The sequence below is a fragment of the Alligator sinensis genome, unplaced genomic scaffold (assembly GCF_000455745.1).
Source record: "Alligator sinensis unplaced genomic scaffold, ASM45574v1 scaffold610_1, whole genome shotgun sequence".
NCBI lineage: Eukaryota > Metazoa > Chordata > Crocodylia > Alligatoridae > Alligator > Alligator sinensis.
Window position 1 is genome coordinate 883,220 of NW_005842348.1, and position 4,675 is coordinate 887,894.

A 4,675-nucleotide genomic window follows, 5' to 3' on the forward strand; every position below is an offset into this window, starting at 1 on the left:
CAATTCCCTTCTGTGCCCCCGTGATGAACTTATAGGCAGCCACAAGGTCGCCTCTCAAACTTCTCTTGCGGAGGCTGTAAAGGTCCAGGTTCTCTAGTCTCTCCTTGTAGGGCTTGGTCTGCAAGCCCTTAACTATATGAGTGGCCCTTCTCTGGACCCTCTCCAGGTTATCCGCATCCCTCTTGAAGTGTGGTGCCCAGAATTGCACGCAGTACTCCAACTGCGGTCTGACCAGTGCCCGATAGGGGGGAAGTATCACCTCCTTGGATCTATTCGTCATGCATCTGCTGATGCATGATAAAGTGCCATTAGCTTTTCTGATGGCTTCGTCACACTGCCGAATCATGTTCATCTTGGAGTCCACTAGGACTCCAAGATCCCTTTCCACTTCCGTGCCACCCAGCAGGTCATTTCCTAGGCAGTAGGTGTGCTGGACATTTTTCTTCCCTAGGTACAGCACTTTGCATTTCTCCTTGTTGAACTGCATTCTGTTGTTTTCTGCCCACTTGTCCAACCTGTCCAGGTCTGCTTGTAGCTGTTCCCTGCCCTCCGGCATGTCCACTTCTCCCCATAGCTTTGTGTCATCTGCAAACTTGGACAGAGTACACTTCACTCCCTCGTCCAAGTCGCTGGTGAAGACATTAAAGAGTATCAGTCCAAGGACCGAGCCCTGCGGGACCCCGCTGCCCACACCCTTCCAGGTCGAAACCGACCCATCCACCACGACTCTTTGGGTGCGACCCTTTTTGTTCAGTTAAGGTTCTACGGCTGAATTTCTGCAAAAATTGCATCCTTTGTTAACCCTTTTTTAAAAAAAAAACCCTGGAAATTGGTAGGCCAAGGCCTCCCAGAGACTGTGGAAAGTAGTATCACTCTGCTGCTCAGAAAGAATATGTCAGTTTTCCATATCAGCTATGGGATCTGCAGAACCTGGTTGTTCCTGCATACCCACCCCAGCAAGCATATGGATGAATTTGCCTAGCAAATACATGCAGATGAGATAATTTCTGTGTAGTGAACAGACAAAGAAATCTGCCACACGAACAGGAGGGTCCTTAACTGACCTGTATCTCTATTTCCCCTTTCTAGAAGAAGGCTGGTAATGCTCTCTTACCTCTGAGAGGTGCTATGTGGCTAAACTAGGTAACACTTGAAAAAACAGAAAACCTAGAGCTTCTGTCAGGGGAGATGTGTGTGAGGAGAGGTACTGGTACTAGAGGGACATGAGAGGCCCAGATCTTTTTCAGGAGAGAAAAGAGAAGTTGTGGGGGTCTGTGCTTGTGTTGGGGGCTTTTTATACCAGCATTTTAAAGAAGTGGTGGGACTGCTTCTCCCATCAGTGATGCAGAAGTGGAGTGCAGGTTATAGAGGGACTATGATCAAGAATAGCACAGAGAAGTCAAAGGAGAAGACTTCTGGGATGTCTGGGAAGTCAAGTGCCTTCTGGGATGCCTGGGAATAGGGCAGGCTTGGGGCCAGTGTTGGGATGCAACAGGCTTGCAGGGCTGGAGCCCTAAGTCCCTGATGTTGTCTACAGGAGCCTGACATCTCAGCCACGAGAAAGCTAATCCATTCCATTGATAGGGACACATCAGGAACCCCTGCCAGCTCAGCTTGTTGGCAAGCTTCAGAGAAGCAAAGGAAATGTGTTCACTTGGATACTGGTTCTGTACAGCAGGGCTTTTTGTGGTGCCCAAACCCTAGGTTTCCAACCCAACCTGGGGGAGACTATACCAAAAGTGAATACATCTCACTGTCAGAAAGACAGCTCCTCTGCTGTGCCCCAGGGCGACCTCTCACCCCACCAAGACCCAACCGTGGGGTGCAGCACAAAGGACTCCAGGAGAGTGAGAATGACATCAGGCCTTCCCTTCCTATCAACAACTGGCACCTCAGACTCACAATTTTCACTGAGGATGGGAATAGTTTTCATCAGGAAAGAAAAGGGACAAATCTGTGGAGAATGGAAGGAACCTGGGGGATGAAATGAGTGGGCTCCCTCAGGATACAGCAGTGGCAGGGCTGGGGAGTGCTGCCGCAATGGGGTGAGAGTCTGCTCGCTGTACATACAAGCAGACCCTGTAACTCCCTGAAGTCTCATGTGTGGAGGTGGAAACAGCTCAAGTTCCCTGTCACTGCAGCCCCTCTGTCCGAAGCCTGGCCTAGACTCATGAAATAGGTTGGCCACTAAAAGTAACTGAAATCCAGCTGTGTTTGGCGTCACTCCATCATTCCCGTTTGAACTAAGGAAAGGAGAGGCATGAGGAAAAGGCCGAAGGCCATATGCACATCAAAGACACTAGATTACCCCCCAGGCTGCCTCCTTGGAGCACAGTAAGTTTTTGCATTTCCCCCATAACTTGTTTTCTATGTAGATTTGCTGTGCTGGGGCTAGTTCAGTGCCTGCCCTCAGGAGTTTCCCCACAGTGCATCACTGTGATGAAACCTCGTCATATGGCAATGTAACATCCTGAGCCAGAGGACAGAGCAAAGAATGAGGCATGTTGTGGTCTTATTCCTCAGTAGGAGGGCAGGCCAAAAATATGCAAAGTGTAGACCATATGCTCTGTGCCATGGCAGTAGAGCAGGACACAGAGACCTACACCATGCCCAGAGACCCCTTCCTAGTTGTGGAACCAACCCTTTAATTTTTGTCTCGGTCTCACAGCTGGTCTGAGGTCACAGCTCCTTCTTCCTTCTCTCCCAAAACAGCTGGGCTGGGCTAGGAGAAATCACAAGAGCTCCTGTCCATCCTCTGTTTAAAGAGCCTCTCTAGTTTCCAGAGGAGTTTTCTGTAAAGGGCTCTCAATGAAGCCATGCCCCAGCCCAGCCCCACCACAGGTCTCACCTGGAGGCATCCAGAGGAGCTGCATGCCTTCAAACCTGCTGGTCCTCAGAGATGCAGGGAATCGTGGTAAGGGTGACAGCTCTCAGTTCAGTCAAAAGGGAAAAGGAAACTGCTACTCTCCTGACTGTGGTGCACACAGGGAAACAGCTTTGTGCTGAGGGCAGGAGATAAAGCTGCCGCTGGTCCCACTGCCCTTCCTGGAGGGCTCAGCAAGCAAAGAATGCAAATCATGTGTAAACAAGAATTTCCACTGCCTGTTCCTGGGAAAGCACCTTGGCCAGAGCTGCAGTGGGGGAAGGAGCAGGTGCCCTGCTCTGCAGAACTCCTGCTGCTCTATTTCAGCACCCTTCTACTGCAATGGGTCCCCCTAGACGAGCGAGTCACTTCTGCCTATATCCCTTGGCCACATCCTGCCATGTGCACACAACAGGGGGGCCGCCTCAGGACTGCGCTACGCTGACCCAGATGTGAAGTCTGGCCTCTCAAGGTGCTGGCTGCAGGAAGATGGCAGCACCAGTTCTGGCAGGGCACTGCCTGCACTGCTCAGCGAGTGGCATCCACCTGGCTACTTTTCACCCTTTCCTATGCCCTAACTCTAAGCTATACTGCACTTCACTTGGCTGAGATACCCCCAAACACACATGCACAGAGGCCAGTAGCTGGGTTTGTTGCAATGGGAAGCTAGAGCTGGTGGCTGCTTGCCCGGTAAGGAACCAAAATATTGCACCAGTTCTCCAGAAACATCACCGGCTTCCTCTTTCATTCAAGGGACTGGTTTGGTCCAGAAAACCTTATGACAAAATGTTCACAAGTCAGCACTGGCAGCACTCCCACTGGAGGTTCCATTCATGGCTGTTATCTAGGCCCCTGGGTACTATGCGTGCTGCATGCCAAAAGCAGTGGGGTTGGTAACTCTGCTGCCGTCTTCAGTAGCACTCTGTGCCCCTTGGGCACCTCTGATCTGTTCATGTGATGGATAAGCTGCAGCTACATGGTGCACCTTAGAACATGAACATACCAGACCTGCAATGGCTGATCCACCTGTCACACACCAGGATGTCTCGTTGCACACTAATCAAACCCCCAGACACACAGGCAAACTTGCATGGGAGCAGAGGCAGAAATGATCTCAGACAGGCAGGGAGAGCAGACAGACTGGCTCAGGCTGCAGGGAAGAGCAAGTCACAGGCTGGGAGAGATGGGGTGGGAGGGATGCATATAAAGGTTTGTAGTTCACAGTGCAGATGTATCAGCCACAGCCATATGCTATAGCCCAGTGTGTGAGCTTGCAAGGATGATAGCATGCAAAATAACCAAGGGAGAGGCAAGAAAGGGAGGCTGGCCCTGGCTCAGAGATAGTGAAGAAGTTACATTCTGCAGACAAGGTTCTTACCCCAGGAGAACCTCCCTTAGCTTCAATGAAGTGCAGCCTAACGGGGAAGACAGGATTACCCTGCTGAAGCTATATGGGACATGGCAGCTGGCATGAGGCTGCATGATAAACTGGAAGTGAGCCTGGAGAAGGCACAACTTAGCTATGCTTTTTCAGTATTAGCCATCCTGAGCCCACTAACCAAAAGGTTATTTAAGAGGCCATAGAGGACACCGATAGAACATGCCAGTTTCTGTCCCCTGCTACCTCAGCACCATGGTGGTCCATAGACAGGAATAAGCCTTGGGCAGGTATTCTGTGAGACAGCCCTTTTTCCTACAGCCACAGCTGTCTACCAACTTGTCCCAGGGTTGATTTTGAGGAGAGTTAGGAACCCAACATGTTTAGGCAATCTCTCGTCCATTTTGTACCTCTGGAAATCAGGCTCCTTATCT

The 4,675-nt window shown here is 50.8% G+C and overlaps 1 protein-coding gene across 2 annotated transcripts in view; it reads right to left on the reverse strand.

The window, feature by feature from the left end:
- The window catches only part of TOR4A (torsin family 4 member A), a 22,876-nt gene extending 19,902 nt beyond the window's left edge, over positions 1 to 2,974 (reverse strand). Inside the window, exon 1 of one of the 2 annotated variants that reach the window (XM_014522421.2) lies at positions 2,849 to 2,974. The gene's annotated coding sequence lies outside the window, so the exon portion shown is untranslated. The remainder of the gene's footprint in view (positions 1 to 2,848) is intronic. The other variant, XM_025210411.1, reaches the window with a different exon arrangement.
- Between the last annotated feature and the right edge of the window lie 1,701 nt (positions 2,975 to 4,675).